Source organism: Ascidiella aspersa, chromosome 7 (genome assembly GCF_963924565.1).
Source record: "Ascidiella aspersa chromosome 7, kaAscAspe10.2, whole genome shotgun sequence".
Classification (NCBI taxonomy): domain Eukaryota; kingdom Metazoa; phylum Chordata; class Ascidiacea; order Phlebobranchia; family Ascidiidae; genus Ascidiella; species Ascidiella aspersa.
The window spans coordinates 15,411,237-15,426,182 of NC_139453.1; the positions used below are offsets into that span (position 1 = coordinate 15,411,237).

Consider the following 14,946-nt stretch of genomic DNA (forward strand, 5'->3'; position numbering starts at 1 on the left):
TTTGGGGGGTGGGAGAATGGGTGTTTATATAGACCTTATTCTGACGGGTTATAGGGTTTTATTCTGATTTATACCTTATTTCAAATTTCCAACTAGCTACTAATCCTATTTTATCCCGATCTATGTTTTATTCGGATATTGATTTTATTCTAATTTCATGTCTTAATCCTGGAGTCATACTTTCACTTGCTGCATGATGCAACGCAGCGGAACTAGATACGACACACACATGTACAAACTTGTAAAACTAAGGTTACTTGCTTTAACATTGCTGGTGTCCGTGTATGGCACTATGACAATGGTTTTAACAGATAAAATTACTTCAAAAATAATTGACGTTTTGTTTAGTACAGAAGGGATATTGGTATCTGCATCAATGGTGGAATGATTTTTTCCGGCAGTTTATTTCTTCTTTTTTGCATTTATTAGATAGAAAAAACTACAGCCTAACTTGTTGATATCGTTTTGAGCTTTTGATAAAGCAGGGCAGTATTTCATATTATACCTAAATCAGTAGAATATACAACCCATAAGTAGCTTGAAACGAGTTTTTGTTATTGTTTATCTAGATTTGTGAATGCTTACTGGATCATTTAACAAGAATGAAAAAATTATATCAATGGTAAAGCTCTATCAAGCTCAATGAAATTCTTTATAAAACTGAGGATAATGTTTTTGTAATGAAATATGCTTGACAAAAATATACTTGCGTTAACCAAGAGTGAACACATATATAATTTGCATAGGGTTTGTTAATTGTTTTATGTCGTGGTGCTTGCTGATTGTTTTTACTACCATAAACAATTAGCAAATCCGCTGTATTATGATAATAGAAGATTGTCCTAAAGTAGGCATAGGCTAAAGCGGGCCCGCGGACCACCAGTGCCAACAGCTAAGAAAATAAATTTAGCCAGCGATTTACCTTGGAAAAACATTTTCATTTTTCTTCTTAATTTTATGCGGTAATTTGACGACTCATCTGCCTTAATTTCGTAGCGTACTTAATTTCGTAGCATACAAAAATAAATTAATATGACTATACATTTTTTAAATTTTGTAAACGATTTATGTGCATTTTTAATCGATTTTGACTTAAAACAATTTTGACAAATTTTGACTTAACGTGTAAATTTTGAAAAAAATTTGACTTTTTTGACAAGTCAAAAAATAATTGCCCAATTATAACATATATATATATATATATATATATATAAACCCTTACCCTAACAGGGGCGCATCCAGGCATAGTCCGCGAAAATGACATACTTTTGCTTACTTTGACTGTATTTTGTTTTGCGTCAATCTACTTTTTCTAGGTCTTGGGAAGGTGTTCTTAAACATTAGGGGCCGCGCCACCTTGACACAATTTATCGAAACTCGCGCCCACCTATGCGAATATTATGTTTTATAGTCACAATGATCAGTATTCTACAGGCAGTGTTTTAAGATAAATAGAAACATTAAATTTAAACAGTGTGTTGATACCTGTGGCTTTATTTATCTAAAACTTAGTTCGGCCATATAATTGTGTACGTCAGCATCGAACATTTAAGCTGTTTATTATGTCGCAATTACGAATTATATGAAGTGTTAAGCTGTTTATTATGTCACAATTGCGAATTATATGAAGTGATTTATAGATTGCTTGGTAATCATTGTCATTCCAGAAAATTTGATTTTACACAGCACAACTTATGTAATAGTGTACATGGCGTTTTTTTGACTGACAAACTGTCGTTTAAACGGTAAAAAATTAGTAAAATAAGAAACGTAATTTTTAAAAATTTTTAGTAAATTGTTTTAAATTTAACCAATGTACGCATTTTTTCGGCCAATTTGTTCATTTACGTCAACTCTTATAAATCCAACTCTGGCTGGTTTCCGGGTTAGGAAAATGGTTGTTTAATGCTTATAGATCCTACTCTGACGAGTAATTATCCTATATTATCACGAACTATGTTTTAATCGGAAATCGATTTCATTCTACTTTTATGTCTAATGCTTGAACCATATTTTCACTTACTGCATGATGCAACACAGCGGAACTAAATACAACGCACAAATGTACAAACTTGTAAAACTACGGTTAGTTTGCTTTAACATTGCTGGTGTCCGTGTATGACACTATGACAATGATTTGAACAAACAAATTCGTTCAAAAATAAATGACATTTTGTTTAATGCAGAAGGGATATTGGCATCTGCATTTATTTTTTGGTGAAATGATTTTGTTTTTCCAGGAATTTGTTAGTTCTTCTTCGCATTTATTACTTAAAAAACTTACGTAAATGCTTACTTAACCACAGCTTTATTTTGTGACATCGTTTTAAGCATTTGATAGAGCAGGGCATTTCATACCACAACCTATATCCGAATACAACCTATATAACACCTATATATTTTGCTTACGATTTGGTACTTGTTTTGTGTCGTGTTTTTTGCTGATTGATTTTACCTAAAGCATGCCTAGGTCAACGCAGGCCCGCGCACCAGGGTAAATTCGGCCCGCGAATTACTTTTCAAAAACTTTTCTTCTTGTTATTTAATGTGTTCATTTGACGCCGCATCTACCATACTTTCGTACCGTGTTTTCTACAAAATTGATTTAATTAAAAATATTAAGTCATATTTAAAGCAATCTAACTTTTCATTATTTGATTATAACATATATATTAAACCCTTACCCAAACAACCACTTTGCAAACCTTTTACACGTGCAGATCATTTGCGCACGATTTCGCTAGAAAAAACAACTATTTTTTATTTTGGAATAGGTAACATAAAGATTTTACCACTGATGTTTTCTAAGTTGACTAATATGCTAATGAAAATCAATCAAATTATTTGGTTGTTGTTGTTCGCGTTTTGCATTCCTACAAATGCTAACTGTAGCGAAGAAGAATTCATGTGCGACAATGGAGGGATCTGTGTTGATATAACCTGGAAGTGTGATTGGGAAATGGACTGCGACGACGGAAGCGATGAAACAAATTGCACAACTTGCAATGATGGGGCAAAGTTTTGCGATGATGGTAAAAGTTGTGTTGATATAAATTGGTGGTGCGACTGGGAAATTGATTGTGAAGATGGAAGCGATGAAATAAATTGCACAACTTGCAATAATGGGGCAAAGCTTTGCGAAGATGGAAACGGTTGTGTTGATATAAATTGGTGGTGCGACCGGGAAATAGATTGTGAAGATGAAAGCGATGAAATAAATTGCACAACTTGCAATAATGGGGCAAATTTTTGCGATGATGGTAAAAGTTGTGTTGATATGAGTTGGTGGTGCGACTGGGAAATTGACTGTGAAGATGGAAGCGATGAAATAAATTGCACAACTTGCAATGATGGGGCAAATTTTTGCGATGATGGTAAAAGTTGTGTTGATATGAGTTGGTGGTGCGACTGGGAAATTGACTGTGAAGATGGAAGCGATGAAATAAATTGCACAACTTGCAAAGATGGGGAAAAGTTTTGCGATGATGATAAAGGCTGTGTTGATATAAATTGGTGGTGCGACTGGGAAATAGATTGTGAAGATGGAAGATATGAAATGAATTGCAAGACTTGCAATGATGAGGAAAAGATTTGCGATGATGGTAAAAGTTGTGTTAATATAAGTTGGTGGTGCGACTGGGAAATTGACTGTGAAGATGGAAGCGATGAAATAAATTGCATAACTTGCAATAATGGGGCAAAGTTTTGCGAAGATGGAAACGGTTGTGTTGATATAAATTGGTGGTGCGACCGGGAAATAGATTGTGAAGATGGAAGCGACGAAACAAATTGCACAACTTGCAATGATGAGGAAAAGATTTGCGATGATGGTAAAAGTTGTGTTCATATAAGTTGGTGGTGCGACTGGGAAATTGACTGCTACGATGGAAGCGATGAAACAAATTGCACAACTTGCAATGATTGGGCAAAGTTTTGCGATGATGGTAAAAGTTGTGTTGATATGAGTTGGTGGTGCGACTGGGAAATTGACTGTGAAGATGGAAGCGATGAAATAAATTGCACAACTTGCAAAGATGGGGAAAAGTTTTGCGATGATGATAAAGGCTGTGTTGATATAAATTGGTGGTGCGACTGGGAAATAGATTGTGAAGATGGAAGAGATGAAATGAATTGCAAGACTTGCAATGATGGGGAAAAGTTTTGCGATGATGGTAATAGTTGTATTTATATAAATTGGTGGTGCGACTGGGAAATTGACTGTGAAGATGGAAGCGATGAAATAAATTGTACAATATGCAATGATGGGGCAAAGATGTGCGATAACGCGACAAAATGTGTAAGAACAAGTTGGCTGTGTAATTTTATAATAGACTGTGACGATAAAAGCGATGAAATAAATTGTACAACTTGCAATGAAGAAACAAAAATGTGTCAAAATGTTGAAATTTGCATTCTTTCAAGTTGGTGGTGTGATGGATTACTCGACTGCAGCGATGGAAGCGATGAAAACAATTGTACCATTTGCAACAAAGGAGCAGAAATGTGCGTTGATGAAAAGCAATGTATTGTTTCCAAATGGAAGTGTGATGGGGAATATGACTGTCAAAATGGAAGTGATGAAATAAATTGTACAACTTGCAATAAAGGAGCAAAGTTGTGCAATGATGGAAGAAAATGCGTTGATGAGCACTTTTGGTGTGATGGATCGATACAGTGTAATGATGAAAGCGATGAACTGAATTGTACAACTTGTAACGAACCGGCCATGATGTGCAATGATAAGACAGAATGTTTGGATTCAAAATGGTGGTGCGACTGGGAGCTGGACTGTGACGATGGAAGCGATGAGTACAATTGTACAGAGTGCAACGGCGAAACAAAAATTTGTGATGATCAATTAAAATGTGTTCATTTGAGCTGGTTGTGTGATGGACTAATTGACTGCGCCGATAGAAGCGATGAAACAAATTGCACCTCGTGCAACGCGAACACAAATATGTGCCTTAATAATAACAGTTGCCTTCCCAAAACCGTTTGGTGCAATGGATTTCGGGATTGTGCCGACGGAAGCGATGAAAATAATTGCACAAGCTGTCAACAAGGAGCAAAAATGTGCAGTAATGGAAGACAGTGCGTTCTGAAAAACAATTGGTGCATTGGAATACGTGAATGTGATGATGGGAGCGATGAGACAAATTGCACAACTTGCCATCGTGATGCAAAGAAATGCAATGATGGAAAAGAGTGTGTGTTAGCAAAGTGGTGGTGCGATGGATGGCAAAATTGCCAAGATAACAGTGACGAGAACAATTGTACATCTTGCGCCGAAGTAGCGAAGAAGTGCTTTGATGCATCGGAGTGTGTTGGATTAAACATGTGGTGCGATGGGACGGCAAATTGCCCTGATGGAAGTGACGAAAAAAATTGCACAAATTGCAGCGAATCTGCTAAACATTGTAATGGAGAAGACGGTAAATGCTTTCCCTACTCTGGACAATGTGATGGTTCTTACCAATGTACAGATATGAGTGATGAAAGAAATTGTAAATCATGTAAAGAGGGTTTAGTATATTGCAATAATGGTGATCAGTGCGTTAGTAACCGTGAGGTATGCAACGGCGTCTTCGCCTGTTTGGATGGAAGCGACGAATTGTTTTGCACAACTTGTCAAAATCAAGTGGCTGATGGTAAAATACAATGCGTTAACAGAAATCTGCCCTGTAATTATTTGTTATTTGAAGTATGGCATTGTTCAAACGATATAGAAAAAAAAAACTTACAAGCCTTCTATAAAAACTTGACTTGTCATCAAATTGTTGGGCCATGTAAGAAACGAAAAGACAGGGTTTGTGGAAATGGTCAGTGGCTTTGTGAAGAGGAAACCCACATGCATTTAACAAGGTGCGGCAACGGTAATTTTATTTTGCCGCCTAAATTTTGTGACGATAAATTACATTGTGATGATGATGAAAAGGAAAGCGGATTAGGATTTAAATGTCCAGGAACAAGCAGAAAAGGAACTTGCGTATTACCACAAATAAACATATATGACGACGAGGCCAATTGTGCTGATGGCACAGATATTTGCTTTGTTGACGGAAAATTCAAATGTTTTTTGTGTTTGGACCAAAGGCTAGTGATATCGCAAAATCAGGTTTGTGATAAAATTATTGACTGTTTTGATGCTTCCGATGAATGCTTGTGTGATGATCAAACAGTCTGTGAAGCTATGCTCGGTAACGCTAAAAACAAATGTGCACCCAATCAAATGCATTGTTGGAATGATACGGACTGCGTAGATATGGACAAAGTGTTATGTAATGAATCAGTCTCCTGCATGAAGCAACAAAATCTACAACATTGCTTCAACGGTAAATCACCAGATGACCTGTTATTTTGTGCAAATGCATCTTATGGCGTAATCGCTGTGAGGTACGGTTTAAAATGTGATGGTAGACCTGAATGTTGGAACATGGACGATGAGTGCAAGAATTGTGATAATCGACCAAAATTTTGCGATGTAGAGTGTATGATTAACAAATCTAGAACTAGATACAAGGTATGCCAAGGCGTAAAGGATCCTTTATGTGATGAAAGAGGGTTATGTCCTATGAGACACGATTGTCCAAATGGTTTGTTAACAAGCATTAATATTGATAACGTCTGTGATGGCACAATCCAGTGTGATGATGAATCTGATGAGTACGAGTCGCTTTGCAGTACAAAAAGGTTTTACTGTCGTAATGGTGATCCACTATCAGTTGAAATTGACTTGGTTGAAGATGGAATTGCGCAATGCGTGGACGGAAGTGACGAATGCCCAGCCAAAAGTAAACACAGTTCGCCTTTCTCTGATCAAAAGGAAATGGTAGCAAATCCCGTTTTCAGAGCATTCTTTTGGATTATGGGAATAGTCGCTGCTATCGGAAATTTGGATGTTTTCATAATTACGGTCAAGGACATTATAAACAAAAAGAATGCCGATAACTTTACAAAGAGTACCTATACTTTTTTATTGAGCTTATCGTCTGCTGATTTTCTAATGGGATTATATCTAATTGCAATTTGTATAAAAGGACTACAGTTTTCGGGTGATTTTTGTTCATTTGAGAGACATTGGCGCACAGGTGTTACCTGTTCCATTCTAGGTTCCATTTGTGTCCTTTCTACAATGGCATCATCAGGAACAATGGCTGTCATGACAGCGTTTAGACTTATTACCGTATACAAGCCATTTGTCACTAGAACACTTGAGATTAAACGGATTTACATTTCATGTATATTGGCATGGGCTTTGGCAGCTCTATTTGCAATTTTACCAAACATTGATTACCCTTCGGGATATTTTGTTTCTCATGTTTTGTTTTCAAGCAGATTTTTTAAAACGGATGAAGTACCTAAAAACAAAATTATACAACTAGCTGAAAGATTAAAATCGCCAAACACGGCACCAATTTCTTGGCGTGAAGCCATCCAAATAATTAACAATAAGTTTCCCAATCAACCAATAAAAGGCGTATTTGGTTATTATGCTGAAACCAGTGTTTGTATGCCGAGATTTTTTTCCTCAGTAAATGACGCTTCTTGGCAATATTCTGTCTTTCTTATCACACTTAACTTCTTGACTTTTGTCTTTATGCTTGTAGCATATATACTTATATATTCACAAAGTAATAAAATGGCAAAAGCCAAAAACAAACAATCCAGTAACAAAACACAAAAACGTATTTCCAGATTAATTTTTACTGATTTTTGTTGTTGGATTCCAATGTGTGTGGTTAGCTACTTGGCTGTCTTTGGTGTCAGTTTGTCTAATGACGTTTATATTGTTAGTGCTGGTATATTACTTCCCATTAACAGCGCATTAAACCCAATACTATATTCCAAGGCAAAAAGCAGATTTTTTGGTCAACTCACGAAATGTAGACAACATTCAGACTCCTAACAATGTTATTAGAAATACACAGATATAGACGAATTTGTATATAGTCTGTACATATTGTTTATAAATGGTTTTGTTATACATAAATTTTTACTTTATTTTTATTTGTATTTAGCAATCAAAATAAATTGCAAATTTGCTACAGTTTTGTTTATGATAGAAATAAAAGAAATTTATTTGTAAATTAGGCCAACGCGTCTTGTAGGCTACACGGCTACTTCGAAACGTTTAACAGCCCTCGCAAAAATTTCACATCAATAAGTTTTAGTATTTGGAGAGAACGTTCGTTTTGTATGAAAATTAATGAGTAGGGGCAGACCCAAAGGACGGGATGTACGTCCAAAAAGATTGTCACGAACACAAATATTGTTCGGGTTATTTTGAGAAATATTTCGACGTTTTTTCCAGTCTGAATTCACAGAAGTGTTACCTCACAGTTAGATTTCTGAAGCACTCAAAAACACATGTTTTCACAGCCACGTTTAATGTAGACGTACCGGTTTTAACCGGTAAACATCACGCCACTTTTGGGGAATTATGGCATAACACGAAGGCAAATTGCAAACAACATAATAAAGTTAATCGCACAAGGAAAAGTTATACGGTTAGATACTAATTTGTGACATCACCCCCAATTCAAGAGAAATTATCCAAATTTCTGTCGCATAGCTAACCGGAAAGCACCTCCCATCGAGTTCTTGCATCAGCACAGCACCTAGTCCTTTGTCGGACGCATCAGTGCGCAATACAAATGGTTTAGTGATGTCAGGCAAATGAAGTATGGGGTCGTTTAACAGACTGCCCTTCAGTGAACGGAATGCGGCTTCCTGCGCACCACCCCAGTTCACCACATTCGGTTGACCCTTCTTTGTCAGGTCGGTCAACAGATAAGCAACCGCTGCATACTGTGGTATAAAATCCCGGTAGTATCCGGTAAGCCCGAGAAACGATCTAACTTCTTTCTTAGTTGATGGTCTTTGCGCCATTTTAAACTTTTGGACATACTGTGCCCCAGAAAATCGATGTTATCTGTACCAACCACGCACTTCGATGGCTTAATAGTGACACCTGTGTCATGGAGTCGCTGGAATAAGCTATCTAGAGCAGTTGGATGCTCCTCCCATGTCGTAGAGTGGACGATGATGTCATCAATATAATTTCCACGTTATTAAGTTCTTGCAGCAGAATCCTCATGCCCGAACAAATGTGGCACCGGAGTTCATCATTCCAAACGGCATTTTAAGAAACTCAAAACTTCCTTCGCTGGTCACAAACGCGGCCTTCTGTATATCATGTTTTGCAACAGGAACCTGCCAGTAGCCCTTCGTCAAATCGATCTTTGTGAGGAATCGATCACCTCCCAGTTTTTTAAAAACATCCGCTACTGTCGTCTTCGGCTCTGGGTCAAATACTGTCACTTTGCTTAATTTTCGATAGTCTATACAAATTCTGTTCGTCCCATCTTTCTTCGCTACAACCACCACTGGAGAGGGATATGCTGAATCGGATCGCCTAATTATGCCCAACCGTAGCATTTCGTCCATGTCCTTCTTTAAACTGTCGCGTAACTTGCATGGGACGGCGTAAGGCTTGGAACGAACTGGTCGTTCATCCGTTAACTTTACTTCGTGTTGAACGAAGTTAATGTTGCCAGGTACGTCGCTAAACACACTGCTGTTATTCTTAGCCAGTGCAGCTGCCTCTGCTACCTGAGTGTCCGTAAAGTTTTTGCCGTAACTCACGTCGTCCACAGTTCCTTTCCCGGAAAATGAACACAGCTCCAATAAATCGTCATCATTTCCCACTTCATCCGTAAGCGTCGCGCAACACGCATCAACATTTTTCGGCTTATCAGCTGGATCGTCAATTCGCGCGATGTATTGCTTCAACAAATTAATGTGAAACGTCTTTCTTTTTCCCCCAACATCGAGCACGTAGTCGCCAAGTCCGGTTCTCTTTTGCACAACAAATGGACCCTTCCACTGCATAAGCAGTTTGTTGTTATCCGTAGGCAACTACACGAGAGCCTTATCGCCTACTTCCAAACTTCTGAGCTTTGACTTTTTATCAAAGTACTTTTTATACCTCTCGTGTGACTGATCCAGCTCCACCTGTGCAATTTTTAGTATGTCCTCCATACGCTGCTTTAAATCAAAAACTACCCTCTAGCTATTCGCACACTGGGTTCCGTTGACGCGTTTGTTCACAATTCCTTCACAATAGACATGGGTCCACGGACAGCCCTTACAGCAATTCAAACGGCGCAATACCGGTAGATTCTTGCGGCACTTCACGGTAAGCAAATAACAGCGCGTTTATGTATCGATTCCACTGCTTAGCAGCACAGGCGTCTAAGCATCCTTTTCAATGTTCCATTAAACTTTTCCACCAGCCTGTTACACACCGGGTGGTACGGAGTCGTTGTCAAATGACGTATTCTTAGCAATCTTTCCACCTCCTTCATGCAGTCTGATATGAACTGAGTTCCCAAGTCGCTTAAAATCTCATCGGGTATTCCTAGGCGACTGTACATGTCAACTAAAGCTTCCGCCACCGCTTCGGTTGTGATCGCTTTCAATGGAACCGCTTTTGGATAGCGAGTCGCATAGTCCACTAGAGTAATTATAAAGCGGTGACCGTCCTCACTCGCAGGGTAGATTGGACCAATCAAATCAACTGCTAATTCCTATACAGTAACCCTTCATCCATTCCAAATACAGTAATCCGTTCACCTTTGACCCTTTCTTCATCCATTTATTTCAAAGCTTGCAAAGTTGTGTCTTTGCGGCACAATCTCGTTCCACATTGGATAGGGATCGTCAGGGTCCCTGACACCCGGTACGTTTCCTATTATCAAATCGTGCAAAGCGTCTGACACGCACAACGTACCCACGTCTCCCTTAAAGTATGGCGAATCGATATGAATTCGAGCCACATCTGCCTTAACCGTACTCGAGTCCAACAGCGTAACAAAACCACTGTGTCCTGTCAGTTGACCGTCTTCAACAAATTTCCGTTTAACCACAACTCCAATGCAGCCCGTATCACGCAAAGTGTCAACCATATGATCCCACAAGTCCTTTACGCACTGGTAGCGGCCCGACTTCCACGGGGTTTTCTTGCGGCGTCACAAACTGCCGTATCCGGGGTTGATTTGCCAATATCATCCAGAGAGGTTGCACCAGCTCCTCCACATTGCCTAACTGACCGTGACGGCGCCACCCCTGATCTGCAATCTCTCGCCAAATTCACAGTCTTATCACAAATAAAACATTTTCTTGAAGTACGGGAATCCCTTTTCAACAGTGGACACTCTCTTGCCAAATGCCAATGTTGTTTACAATTAAAGCATACGTCATAACCCTGCTGATCAACTTGCGTTAAATTTCTGCCAGCCGAAATTGACAAGTTTTTCCTGTGTGCAGTGAGAAACCGCTACCGTGGCGAGCAATTCCAACGATTTTGGCGCCTGCTCACGCAAATAAACTAAAAGTTCCTTAGAACACGATTTTATAAACTGTTCTTTTATAAACAGATCGCGAACTTCCTTCCATTCCGTAGAGAAACCAGACATTTCAACCCATTTTTGCAGGTAATTTTGTAAGCGCACGATGAATTGTGTAGAGCTTTCATCGGACTGAGGTTTCGCAGAACAGAATTTTGAGCGATAACCCTCCTCTGTGAGGTCACATCTATTTAACAATGCCTGCTTCAGCATGTTATAATTAATTGCTTCAATATCTGACAATCGAGAATACACGTCTAGCGCTCTACCTGAAACAAAGCACTGAGAGATGTTGCCCACTCGCGTTTGTCCCAATTGCTACTAGCAGCAAATCGTTTATACCTCAGTAAGTAGCTGTCCAATTCATCTTTTCCGTCGACGAACGGTGGTAACTTTGGAGCCTTAGCCTTACTTACTGCTGCCACATCCTTAGCGTTATTTGCTTCGGCTAGTTGTAACTCCAATATTTTCATTATATGGGCCGAAAATTTATTTTTCGTTTTTCGTTTTTGCTCGCAAGTGGCTGCTGGCATCCTGCTGAAAAAAAGAAAAATGAAAAATGAAAATAAAAAATAAAAAATAAAAAATAAAAAATAAAAAATAAAAAATAAAAAATAAAAAATAAAAAATAAAAAATAAAAAATAAAAAATAAAAAATAAAAAATAAAAAATAAAAAATAAAAAATAAAAAATAAAAAATAAAAAATAAAAAATAAAAAAATAAAACACTAAGCCCTGAAAATATACCCCCTGAAAAAATACACTACAACCGCACCCCCCCTCTAGTTATATGGGCCGAAAATTTATTTTCGGGACATATCTTGTTTTTGCCGTTATTATATGGGCCGAAAATTTATTTTCGGGACATATCTTGTTTTTGCCGTTATTATATGGGCCGAAAATTTATTTTCGGGACATATCTTGTTTTTGCCGTTATTCTTTTTTGGTTTCCTATGGTTTCCTATGGTTTCCTATGGTTTCCTATGGTATGTTTCAGACCGAGTTTTGTCCGAAGCTTTATAGAAAAAGTAGACATCGTAGAACCTTCAAATTTTCAGACATGGCGTAGAGTGGTATGTAGGTGCTTTGTAAAAGTTTATGAGGCTGCACTCCCAGGGGCCTTTGCTTGGGGGGTAAAAACCTGAAATATTGCATTTTAGCACTTTGTAGCTAACGACAGCCATCTAGCAGCAGAAAAACTTTCATACAGAATTCGTTCATATTCGCTTGCTTTGTCCAGCTCGCGTCGCGACGAGGCGGCTGCTGGCATCCCTGCTGCGCCCTATTGTCCCGCGCGTGCAACATTTGTGTTGGAAGTGGCTTGCCTAGTAAAACTATGCACATGCGACTTGCCTTTCATAAAGAGGCCTCTCTTAGTAAAAAAACCTATTGCTCTTACAACACAAAATATTTTACCACCGCAAATTTAAATGCGAATCCTACAGGCAGTGTACACATCTCTGTTAGCACATGTTGTAATTGTTGCACCATTCAAACATATCAACACCAGGTCTAAGCAAATATAATTATACAAGGGCCGCAACAACAAAAAGCTTAAGTTTAACGCATTCTTAACGACGACGTTACAAAGCTACGTCATAACATGGCGTCATAAATAAATAAATCTTGCGTCTATTGGATTTAAATTGGCAAAACTTTCAATATAAAACGTGGCTTATTAGGCACATAAACGTGTTTGCATATTGCTCAAAACTACAGATTTAAACTCTGTTTCAACAGTGATTGCTCAGACCAAGGCATGGTAAAAATTTACACAGTAAAAGTTGGAAAAAGTATAGCAAACCATAGACGTTAAATCATTTAGAGAGAATGAAAATATTGACTTTTTAAACATGCTAGCTGACCAAAATGTAATAACATGGCCGTAAGCATTATCTACGTAAATTTTTATTGATCAAATGTATGTTTCGATCATTTGCCAAAATCTACGCCATATTTGAACCCCCTTCGCTTCAAATCCATAAGTTATTATATTATTATACACAACTTATAATTGTGTGTAGATATGTTGGATTGGAGTAACATACAGAACAGGTGCAAATAGCAAATATTCTCCAAATCGTATTTCATCGTATTGTCGCGGTAATACACAAAGAGGTAAGGCCGTGAATAAAGTTTCACCCACCGTACAATTAACGGAGGGAAGCATTTCGAGTAGGGATGTTCAAGGCAGAATATCGGCGACGCATTTATAATGCTTGCTTTAAATGCGGCGTCAGCATTTTTGGGGCGACCAATTACTTCGCGATAAGCTTCGCCTAATAATTAAGTGTCAATAGGGTGTATTTACCGCCGCAAGTTTAAATGCGAAATCTTAAGGCAGTCTACGCCTCTCTGTTAGCACCTGTTGTGCATCTTGCTCCAACCAGCATACCAACATCAGGCCTAAACTTATCTAGCAAAACTTTCGATTTAATAGTTTGCGTATTAGGCACGTAATAGTGTTTTTCATATTGTTTGAAACGACAGATTTAAAGCCTGTTTTAACAGTGATTGCTCGGACCAAGCTATGGTAAAAAATTACCTAGTGAAAGTTTGCAAAAGTATAGCAAACCATAGGCGTTAAACCATTTTTAGTCTTTAAGAGAATGATAATATTTGATTTTCAAACACGTAAGCTGGTCAAAATTTAATAAAATAGCCATATGCATTATCTAAGTAAATTCTATTTATCAAATATATGTTTCGATCATTCCCCAAATTCTACGCCATATTTGAACCCCTTTCGCATCAAAGGCATATTTTAAGTGGGGAAGTTTTCGGCCCATATCTGTTTTTGCTTGCAGAAACAAGTTAAGGAAAATGAAAAACAAAATATATAATATAAAGTACATAATACAAAATATTAAAAAAAAATTAAAAAAAAAAAAATTAAAATAAAGTAAAAATTGAAAATAAACACTAAGCCCTGAAAATATATCCCCTGACAAAATATACAACAACCGCATCCCCGTCTAGTTTTTTTGTTTCCTATGGTTTCCTATGGTTTCCTATGGTTTCCTATGGTTTCCTATGGTTTCCTATGGTTTCCTATGGTTTCCTATGGTATGTTTCAGACCGATTTTTGTCCGAAGCTTTTTAGAAAAAGTAGACATCGTAGAACCTTCAAATTTTCAGACATGGCGTAGAGTGGTATGTAGGTGCTTTGTAAAAGTTTATGAGGCTGCACCCCCAGGGGCCTTTGCTTGGGGGGTAAAAACCTGAAATATTGCGTTTTAGCACTTTGTAGCTAACGACAGCCATCTAGCAGCAGAAAAACTTTCATACAGAATTCGTTCATATTCGCTTGCTTTGTCCAGCTTGTGAAGTGACGAAGCGACTCACCGCCTGCTGGGCTTTATTGTCCCGCGCGTGAGACTTTCATTGTGTGAAGTGGCACGTCCTAAACTGGGCTCGTGCGACTTGCATTTTAAAACGAGGCTTCTCTTTAGTAAAATTGCTTAATGCTGTTAAGAAACAACTTATTTTACCGCCGCAAATTTAAATGCGAAATCTGGTGGCAACTCTAATCCAACAT

General features: G+C 38.0%; 1 pseudogene; it reads right to left on the reverse strand.

Annotated features, from left to right (window-relative positions):
* Positions 1–10,024: 10,024 nt before the first annotated feature.
* LOC146137996 (uncharacterized) overlaps positions 10,025–14,946 on the reverse strand; it is a 35,809-nt pseudogene continuing 30,887 nt past the window's right edge.